The sequence below is a fragment of the Monodelphis domestica genome, chromosome 8 (genome assembly GCF_027887165.1).
Source record: "Monodelphis domestica isolate mMonDom1 chromosome 8, mMonDom1.pri, whole genome shotgun sequence".
Lineage (NCBI taxonomy): Eukaryota > Metazoa > Chordata > Mammalia > Didelphimorphia > Didelphidae > Monodelphis > Monodelphis domestica.
Window position 1 is genome coordinate 244815120 of NC_077234.1, and position 11854 is coordinate 244826973.

General features: G+C 33.3%; 1 pseudogene; it reads right to left on the reverse strand.

Moving 5' to 3' along the window:
* Positions 1–474: 474 nt before the first annotated feature.
* LOC100618885 (cathepsin B-like) lies at positions 475–5363 on the reverse strand (annotated as a pseudogene).
* Positions 5364–11854: the final 6491 nt, after the last annotated feature.

Sequence of the window (11854 nt, forward strand, 5' to 3'; positions counted from 1 at the left end):
ACAACAACAACAACAAAAACCCAGACTCCTTCAATTATTGTTGGTTCCTGGTCTTCTGGTTCCTAAAAGATAAGTGTTGAGGGGAATTATAGGAGTCAAGATAACAGGAATTGGGAAACACCCCTGGAAAAGGGCCTTTTTAAAAGAAAGCATCCTGGTCTCCAGTGTATTGCACAGCCTGTTTGCCAGCAGTGCTATGTGCTATTCACAGTTACTTAAAACTGAAATGGCATGCATTATTAGTTGGAGTCAGATCAAGAAGTATTTACCTATGTTATTATCAATAGAGCTGGCTGATCCCACAAGAATTCAGCTCAACCAAATTTTCAAACCTCTCTTTAAAAACCTTCCTTTGTAAACAAAATGTGAACAAAAGAGCATCTCTTCAAACTCGTCTTTTAAAAGTATTCATTTCCCCCCATTCACAGTCTTCCCATTCCCAAGATTTTTTTTTCTTTTTTGAAAGATTAAAAGTCACAAAGGGCTACTGATAGGCAAATAACGAATTCCGGCCACAATTTCAGATTCTATTCCACAGTGATTCTTTCCACGGAGGAATTTAAAGAAGCCATGATCTCCCCAGTCGATATTCCAGGAGTCGGCAGCCGGCCAGTACCGGATTCCATTTTCCACACCCTGCCTAGGATCGGAATGGCATGACCTCCAAGCATCTCTCCAGCAACGTGCCGGGATACCCCAGACTTGTACTGTAGGCAGTCTTCCTACGCAGTAAAAGCTCCCTGCCCAGGACCGTTCTTGTAGATCTCAACCACGATCTCCTGCTCACTTGAAGGTACACTGTAGGAGGTAGATCCGTAATGTTTGTCATCCTTGTACTGGGGAGAATAGCCCTCTTCACACTTCTTGCTGCACACGGGGTTTGTCGCCCTCCTCTCCGGTACGGCAGGACGGGAGCCATTCACGTGGTGCTCACACGGAGGGATGGAATAAGGTCGGCAGCCCACCTGGGAATCATAGAGACCACCAGATACGAGGCCTTTCTTAGTCCAGAACTTCCAAGATCCGGCAGGAAAACTGCCATTACAGCCGTCCCCACACTCAGATCCACAGCAGACACTTCTATATTGGCATTTCCATCAGTGTGTCCAGTTCACTTACTTCTCGTGGTTTTTGATCTCTCACAGTTGGGAATGTTAAAAGAGTAAAACAACCTTTAATTTTTGTTCTTCAGAAAGATGACATGCATTATTTATAAGCCTTATATTATATTATCTAACAAATAGTTAATATCCTAATATTCTGTACAGGAAGACTCTTAGAAGAAGTTCTCAAAGTAAAATTATTACTTGTATTAGGAAGTAAAAGGATGCTGACAAATGGGAATGGCTTTGAATGCATAGAAAATTCATTGGAAAATTCAGATTTTTAAAATGTATGGAAGATTTAATGACAGGTAACTAAATATGAAAATGAAAGAGTGATAGCATTCTACATGAATAATACATGAAATGTTTCAAGCCAAAATTAGTTAAACTTCACAATGAATAACAAGGATAATAATTTGGTTTTAATTATATCTAAAAAAGGGAAATCAAAGAAGTAATAGATCACAGAGTGAAATAAACTGGATGATGTCTAAGAAAAAAAGACAGATGGCAGATTTATGCAAAACTGTTTATCTTCTAATTCATATGTTAAGTAAAATGGACAGGCAACTAAGTGGGATAGAAATAGGCATATTTGGGAGTTGAAATCTAAATGTAGAAATTAAACATCTTTGTTAGCAACAATTGATTAAAATAAAGATACCAGGACAAGATAAACTATTTCTCAATATGCTAAAAGACTTTGTAGTTGTTATTTCTTATGTGTTAGCAATCTTTCAAAATTATGATGAATGGGAGTGGTTTTACATAGCGGGAGATGGGAAAATAATTTTTCTAATGTTTAAAGAGGAGGTTAATTCTTCTTCCTTAAATTACCTCTATCTTTTCCTTCCTTTGTTAAGATACTATTTTTTTCTTTATTCTACTTTCCTCTCTGCATATACCAGATTTTTCTTTCTTTTTTATTATTCCAAATTTTTACAAAATGCAAAGAAAAGGATGATAGTAAACAATTGAAATCACAAATCTCTTATATGATTAATTTATTTTTCTTCATATCTACATAACAAATCTCTTCCACAAGTACCCCACACCTTCTTCACTCTCCTTGTGTCTCAAAGAATATCCTTAGGGAGGTCAACATATTCATATAAACTAAGCCTTTCATGTTTTTCTTTTCTGATCACTTTCTGTATGTAACACTCATAGTTTATTCTTCCAGCATTAGTTCTGAGGCCATATTTAATATTCTCCTGCTTCTTACTCATTTCATAGTTCATTATTTTGTATAGCTCTTTCCATGTTTTTTAATCAGTTTGTTCATCATTTTATATAGCACAACAGTGTTCTATCACAGTCATATACCACAATTTGTTTAGCATTTCCTGAAGTGATGAGCATTTCTTCAGTTTCCAATTCTTTGACACAACAAAGAGGGATGTTATAAATATTTTGGAGTATATGGATTATTTTCCTCTTCCCTTGATCTCTTTTGGAAATAGACACATCAAAGGTATATTCAGTTTTATAACTTGTAAGAAATTCCAAATTACTCCCCAAAATGGTTGGATCAGTTCACAGCACCTTAAAAGGTGTATCAGTGCCCCCATTTTTCCATATTTCCCCAAACATTTGTTATTCTGCCTTTTTGTCATTTTACCTAGACTGGTGGGTGTGAGGTGATATGTCAGAATTGTTTTGGTTTTAATTTCTCTAATCAGTAATGATTTAAAGCATTTTTTCATATATCTATTTATTGCTTTTATGAAGAATTTTCTGACAAAGGTTTAATTTCCCAAATATATAAAAAATTAAGTCAAATTTAGAAAAAAACTCAAGCCTTTCCACAATTGACACATGGTTAAGGAACATGAATAGGCAGTTTTCACATGTAGAAATCAAACTATCAATATGCACATGAAAAGGTGTTCTCAATCCCTCCTGATTAGAGAATGCCAATAAAGACAACTCTGAGGGACCACTTTATACCTAGCCAACTGGCAAATATGACAGCAAAGAAAGGTGATAAATGTCCGAGAGGATGTGGCAAAATTGGAACATTTATACACTGCTGATGGAATTGTTAATTGGTCTGACCATTGGGGGGGGGGGCAATTTGAAACTAAGTGCAAAGGGTTTTAAAAAACTGACTGCTCTTTGATTCAGCCATAGCACTGCTGCGTTTGTAGCCTAAAGAGATAATAAGGAAAAATACTTGTGCAAAAATATTTATAGCCACATTCTTTGTGGTGGCAAAAAAAAAAAGGAAAATAAGGGGGTGTTTCTCAGTTGGGGAATGGCTCAATAAATTGTGGTATATGATGGTGATGGAATATTATTGTGCTAAAAGGAATAAAGAACCAGAGGAATTCCATGTGAACTGGAAAGACCTCCAGGACCTGATGCAGAGCAAAAGTCACTAAACCAGGAAAACATTATACACAGAGAAAAATACATTATGGTACAAATGAAAATGACTTTTCTACTAGCAGCAAGGCAGTGACCCAGGACAATCCAGAGCAACTTAGGAAAAATAATGCTCTCCACATCCAGAGAACGAACTGTGAAAACAGAAATGCATTAGAAAAATATCTGATAGATCACATTGTGTGATAGGGATATAATTAGGGTTTTGATGCTAAAGGATCTCTCTACCACAGATAGGAATAACATGGAAATGGGTTTAGAATGATACATGGATAACCCAGTGGAAATGCTTGTTGGAGTTGGGAGGGGGAGGGGAATCAAGAATCATGTAACAGTGAGAAAATATTCTAAATAAAAAAGGGAAAAATAAAATAAAATTCTAGATCAAAATTTTAAGAGTTAACATGGGATAATCAATAATAAAGGTGTTACTAAAGGAAATTAATTTCCTTCTCTGATAGGATTCCTAGGCTGATAGATACCATTAGCTATGATATTGTATATCTGAATTTTGCCAAGACTTTTTGACATGGTTTCTTATCATTTGGAATTTGTGTCTATATCTTTGTGTGTATAGCAGGTGAAAAAACATTAAATGCATAATGATTTTATTATTTCAAAATACTCAAAGGAAAAGATTAAAATAGGTAATTATTTTCAATGATATAAAACATTTTATATATATTATTTACTTTTAACATGGTTTTAAAACGCCTTTTGAATCTCAAACACTCTTTCCTATTTTCCTTTTCAAAACAATGAGAATGCAAGTAATATAATCTCAATTATATATATGAAAATATATATATGAAATCATGTAAAATATTTCCATAATTGTCATTTTAAAAAAGTAAGTAAAAATATACACTCCAATTTCACTCCAAATTCATCACTTCTTTTCCAGGAGATAGAAAACTTTTTTCATAATGGATCTTTTGAAATTATCTTAGATCATTGATCTTTCAAAATTGATCATCCTTACAATATTGATGTTCCTGGTACAAATTCAGATTCTGCTCACTTCCCTTTGTATCAGTTAATATGAATCTTCTAAGGTTTTTATGAAACCATTTTTCTCAACACTTCTTAGAGCATAAATAGTATTCAATTCAAATCCATGTGTTACAAATTAGTAAGTCTAATTGATGAGCATTCTCTCAATTTATAACTCACCATAAAAAGAGTCATTATATATATATATATGTATGTTTTTACATATAACCATAGGCAATATAAACCCAGTAGTGGTATTCCAGAGTCAAAAAGTGAACATAATTTTATAGCCCTTTGGGCATAGTTCCAAATTATTCCCCAGAAACAGTGGACCATTTTACATCTTCCCCAACAGTCTGTGTCCCTACTTTTCATTTCCCTTATAGAATTTTTCATTTTCCTTTTCTGTCATTTAAGTCAATCTGATAATAATGAAATTTGATAGTACTTCAAAGTCTTTATCATTTGTATTTCTCTAGTCAGTGATTTAGAGTATTTTCCATATGACTATAGTTAATAAGTTTTGGTTTTTTGTTTGTTTGTTTTTTGCTTTGGCATTGTATGAGACCATAATTACCACCTGGGTACTTTTCACCTCTTCTAAGACCCAAGGAACAGTATATTCTGCCTCAGTTCCTTAATTTCTAGGATTGGAGAGGATTGTCTCTGTCTCAAGTGTATTTCTTTTAAAAAACATATTGTTGGATTCTAGTTTCTAATTCATTAGGTTAACTGCCACAGGCAAAGTCCAGCCTACCTCAAGACTCCAGGGGTTCCCAACTGGTGGCGAATGATCAGTCAAGAAAATAACAAATGGAAGACAGCTGTAAATGTACAGCCATGGGCATGCTTTGCATCTGATAGCTGCTCTGCCATCCCCGGGCCTGATGCTTATTTTTATACACATTTTTTGGCACACAGATACATTACCTAACACACATGTCTAAATAGAGATAATTGGAAAAGTGATACATTAACTTTTAACAAATCACTTGATTAACATTCTATATTCTTGTATTGTGATTGCAGATTCTTGACAGAATAAAGTTTTCACACAAGATAAATGATTTTTGTCACAGGTGGCTTAATTTTCTCATTACCTTGTGAGGAGTTTTGAGCTTACAAACAATCAAGAAAATTTACTTATTGCTTTTAATAAAAAGAAATAAGCAATCAGAAGTTCTTAAAGACAATCTAACAATCATAACATTGAGGTTGACAGGTACTGGGAACACAATTCAGATTTAATATTAGACTGATCATGTTTTTCAGAGTCTACTAGGGAGTTTCTTAATGAGAAGAATCAAGTCACTGAGGCATGATGAATCTTGGTGTACCTGCACATTTTGTATGGGCCTTTATGATTGATTTATATGCTGGCTTCATGAGAATAAGTTTCTATAAATGGGAAAGTTCTGAGCTTGGCTTGTAGCTACAGCTTTGCTGGGAATTATGTACTTAAGCAAAAAGTTAATACGTGGAAGTCTTTTGGGATTGGGTTTGAGGGTCTGATCTTTTGGTGATGTTTTAGAGAAATAGAGTACAGGTATTTTGCTATTGCGTTATTCCTCCTGAGACTAAGGGGAATAATAATCATATCAATTCCTTAGGTAAGGGATGTTAATGAGAGAGGTTATGCAAAGGGCATAGAGTGGGCAGTCACATTTTGCCAAGGGCCACTCTGTGGCCTCCTTAGCTACCACAAGTGACTTTGGCAAGACACGGAGGCCTGATGGCTCCCAGAAGTTAACTACATACATTTTATGAGTGAATTCATCCCATTTACATTCACAATTATGTATACTAATTATGTATCTCCTTACATTCTTTTTTCTCCTGTTTATCCTTATCACTCATTTTCTTTACTCTGTCCTTCCTTAAAATTCAATTTTGCTTTTGTTTTAGATCATAAAGATAACTAATTTGGGAAAGAAGGGAGCAGAACAAAAACTCTTTTGTTTTAGATGATTCTAAAAGAAAAGGCATGGGCAGCTAGGTAATGCAGTACATATAGAGCCTTGAATAGAGAAATCTCATCTTAACAACCTAAAATCTGACCTCAGATTTGTTTGGCTCGGGCCAAGTCAGTTTACTGTGATTCCCTCAGTTCCTCATTTATAAAATGAGCTGGAGAAGGAAATGGCAAGTTACTCCATCATATTTTCCAAGGAAACCCCAAATAGAGTCATAATGAATCAGATTAAATCATACATACATACAATAGAATTCCTGGATACTTTAAAGCAACTGATTGTGTGCTATTACACAATAGAATTACAAATAAATTAAAAAGACATAATAAATAATAAATGCATAATTCAAAAACACAAAAGAAAAATGGTGAAGAAAATAATAGGATGATTAAAAGTTTTAGTAAAGTAGTATTAATTTGTTTTTTGTTCAAGACCTATGATTTCATATTTTTAAGGAATTTTAACATGTAAAAAATACATTTATGAGCACTTGTTCAGTATCCCCTAATTTTAGTGATAAAACCATTGCAAGATCAATTTTTAGAAACAGAAGAACAAGAGAAATTAGCAAATAATTTCCAAAATAATTGCAAATTACAAATAACCATCTAAACTTGCTTCCAAGTGACTAATAATAAGATAATGGCGTTGAGAAGTCTGAGATTTTCCATCATAGTTTGAAAATTGACAGATGACATAAAGTGATGTGATGGGGGTTTTGTGACTATAAATTCACTTATGTGGTTGGTGAAGTTGAAATATCATTTTGGAATAATTCAACAAAATCAACCAAAATGTTCCTATTCTTCTTTTCAGTGATTTTTTCCACTAGTTTTCCATATGCTATTCAAGTTAAAAATTAAAGAACAAAACAGAAATTCAGGTGCCATTTATACAAAATAAAATATTCACATAGTATCACTGTTTATGATAAAATAATTGGAAACAAAGTAGATGTAAATTAACTGAAGATTTTTTAAATCTATCTCATCAAATAGCTCGAAATGATGAAGATGAATAATTGAGAAATTTGAGAAGATACTATTGCAAAGTGAAATAGATTAAAAGGGGAAAAGATACAGAATGAGTGAAACAAAGTAAGTTTTAAAAACCATTAAAAAGATTAACTGAAGCAACAATAAGCACTCAAAACATATAATTAAATATACCCTTTTCTTATAGAGTGAACAGATGATAATGAGTGCATATAACATAGACTGTCAAATGTATTCTCTATAATGTATTTTTATTTAATTCTTGTGTGCCACAAGGAAAGGTTTAGTGTGATGGACATAGGATGTGGGGCAGGGTTTTTGCTTGTTTTTCAAAAAATGACTGAGCTATAAAGAAAAATAGAATTTAAAATACATTAAAATGAAAAATGGTAGTATTGAGTTTTTTGACACTCAAGTATTGTCATAACCGTGCATTAAGTGATGCTCCTTTTTTCTGCTAATTCAAACAGTTATAATTCTGCATGTTTATATATTCCATATTTTTCCATCTTGTTTTTGAAGATGCTTTAAGACATTTGGTCAAATGCCTGAATGCAATAGAATGTAATGGTTATTATCCTAACCATCTATATCATTGATGGTAAATCTTAGAGATTATGTGCCCTGCTTCACTCCCTTGCCTCACACAGGGGGAGAAAGTACAGCCACAGGGCTGCTGGATGGAGGGGGCAGGTCATGTGGAAAAATGTCATCAGGCAAGGTGGACAGGGGGAAGGGAGCAGCCCTGCCCAAGTCCCTCTGCCTTTTTAGTAAAAAACTGATGGGGGGAGAGGGACACACGTGTGCTCTGTATGCCATCTTCAGCAATCCTGCCAAAATTTTTGCCATTATGAATCAAATCATCCACAAAAAAAAGGCAATGAGATTAGTTTGGAAAGATCTGGTCTTGGTGAACCATATCTGTTTATAATAATAGCTTGCCTATTTATGAATCTTCACAGTGCATTTAATAATCTTTTGACGTTATCTGAGGATAAAAACTAACAACATCTACCTTCTTCCTCAACTTGAAGATTAGAAAATTTATCTTCCTCTAATTCTGTAGTTTCTTTTTTTAAAAACATTTTTAAAGTGAGTTTTCTCTACTCTGATCTTATGAATAGTGAAATTTATCAACAACCACATGAATTTATTTTTACAGTAGATCATAAAAATCTCTAGACATTATGAAAACATAGATAATATCTATTTGAGTAATTGAGAGATTTATAATAAACTATTACAAAAGTAATGTCATTCATAATCCAGTATATGCCATCTGAAACTAATTGTCACCTTATTTTTATTTCCACCTGAATAATCAATATATTTGTTACCATACGTTATTGATACTTTTGCAATTAAAAATTCTAAAAGAAGATCAATATGGATATTAACTGGACTCATTTTATTATGAACATTAAAGGTGTGATATGAGTAAAAGACAACTAGGAGGCTTGTATTCTAATTGTGGTAATGTCACTACCTAAATACAACTATACAAGTCACTTCATATATCTGACTTAAATTTGCTCATCTGGAAAATGAGAAGAGTCAGTTCTATTGTCATTAAAATTTTTATGGTTCTGTGACTGTATTTTTAATTTTCATTCATTTCCAGATTAAACCTAGCCTCTCAATGCCAATTTAGTAATGGCTAAAGCCTACTGACAGGATCACCTTTAATATTGAATCACCAGATAACTGACTTGTCAGAGTTCAATTTTTATTCTTGGATATGTATCAAAGAGTGACAGCTGGATAGAATTTAGCATTTGGATTTATTCTCAATTAAATGACTTGTTTCTGTAGGGAGAAAAGTATATGAAAATAAAATTTTAGAGCCCAGTGAATTTGTCTCCTGATTAAAAAAGAAACTGAATACTAAAAAGAATTAATTATAAAATTTCAGTTTTTTTCCCCCAAGGAGATTGAGTGGATCATTATCTCAGCAGACTTTTTAGTCACTAGTGGAAAATACCAAGAATGTCAAAATACTGAAATTTCTATAAACTATGTCCATGATATCAAAGCAAAATTCTTTTAGTTTTTCATTGACTAATCCCTTTTGGTTGAGGTCCAAGAGCACTCTGTCTAATATTTATATCTGATATATATATCATTTCCCTGACTATTTTGAGTATGAAAACCTATTTTTTAATCATTTAAAATTTCACAATTTAGCAATTGGACTGATAGCACTAGTGATTAGTAACATTCATGATAAAAACTTCTAAAATTTGCTGATGTTTATAGATTAATTTATGTTGCTATACAATATCTATTTAATATGACTATTAATAATACATATATGAGAAAAGAACTATACATTCAGAGAACAGAATATAATTTTGCATATCATTAATCAATCGTATTACATATTGTATTGGGCAAAATATCTTTAATTTCTTTGTATAATGAATTTAGGGATCTTTTGCAGTCACTCTGCCATCCCTACCTTTTATGCATGGAATTTTTAATATATAGGTTTGTATCTAAAATGTGTTTGGTTCCATCATATCAATTTGAATAGATAATTCAGAGAAAATGTACAAGATTAAATATCTATTTTATTTAAAGTAACAGCACAAAATAAATAATCCTTGTATCTGAAGCTTTTCCTCAATTACCAAGAGTTTTTTTAGGTCTGATAATCCCCTAGGAGAAGTTATCAAGGTCAGGCATTAGAGAAGCACCCATTCCCTGGACCCATATTGGCAAACCTATGGCATGCATGCCAGAGGAGTCTACACTCCCCCTCTCCACCACATCTGAGGATATTTCTCACATGGCCCATACCTCTGCCCAGCAGACCAATGGGAGCTCTCTTCCCTGTCTGGGGTAAGTGAGTGGCTTACAGTGGCATGAGGGTTGCAATTGGGGCACACGGTTTCTAAAAGATTCCCCATCACTGTACTAGGCAATTTCCTACTATGTTATATGCCTTAAATTTCCCACTTCAGTGATTGTATGTCTTGCTTCTTCATGTTACAATAAAGTCTAATCTACCATATCACACTCCCTGATCCCTAGTCTACAATCATCTAATTGATGAGATTGATTAATTTCTATGAGAGTGGTAAGATCTCAAGAGCTGATGCCACTAGCATAGATGAAAACTATCAACTCCTTAAAATGGTACTTGCCTTGTCTTAAGCCTCCATTTTAATTGAAGAAGGGATTGGGAGAGGTTCCTTTTTCTATCTACCTCATTCTTGTTAAGAGCTTCAGATGTGAACCTAGCCATGGAGTATATTTCTAAATGTTTTTCTTCAAAGAATAAATATGTTTGGCAAAGATGGAAATATGAAGATTCAATACTAACATTTTTTTCTGTGTTTTTAATTTTATTTTCCCCCAAATACACATGCAAATTTCCAACATTTTAAAATGAATATTGTCTCAAATTATTCCCTTTGTCACTCAACCCCTCAGGCTGCACTATAGAGATGGTAAGAAGTAGTTCATAGATTTGACATGTACAATAATGTAATTTTTTGCATATTAAACCTTTTATAGAAGGAAACTCGAATAAAAAGAAAATTAAGAAAGGCAGTGAAAAATGTTTCTTTAGTCTGAGTTCAGATTCCATCAGTTTTTCCTCTGGAAGCAGATAGCATTTTTTTGTCATGAGTCCTTTAGGATTTTTTTTTCTCATCTTCATATTGTTGAGATTAGCTGAGTTATTCATAGTTGTTCATTATACAGTATTTCTGTCACTGTATACATTTTTTTGGGGGGTTTGCATATTTTACTCTGTTTCAGTCAGTGTAAGTCTTTCCAGGTTTTTCTGAACTCTCCCCACTCATCATTTCTCTTATCACAATAGTAATCCATTAAAATCACATACTATAATTTACTCAGCAATTCTTCAACTGATGGGTATCCCCTCACTTTGCCATTCTTTGCCCCAACAACAGCAACAACAACAACAAAAGATGCTTTACATATTTTTTTGCATATAAGTCCTTTCTCCTTAAAAAAAAAATCTCTGAGATAACAAACTTGGTAATGGTTTTCCTAGATCAAAGGGTATGCACTCTATTACCCCTTAGGAATAGGTCCAAATTACTCTTCAAAATGATTGAAACAATTCACAATTCCCTTAACAGTGCTTTAGTGTCTCAATTTTCCCACATCCCCTCCAAGGTTTGTAGCTTTAATTCTCTGTCATAATAGCCAATCTAATAGGTATGGGGAGGTACTTCAGAATTGTTTTAATGTGCATTTCTCCAATTACTAATGATTTAAAACATTTTTGCATGACTATAGAAGAGCTTTATATATTCAAATCATTTCTCCATATATTTGAGAAGCTTATAAAACATTTTTGCACCATTATGATTATTATGCATTACTCTCATACCTATTTCTCCCTTTCTAGTTTCTGAGCAACCCT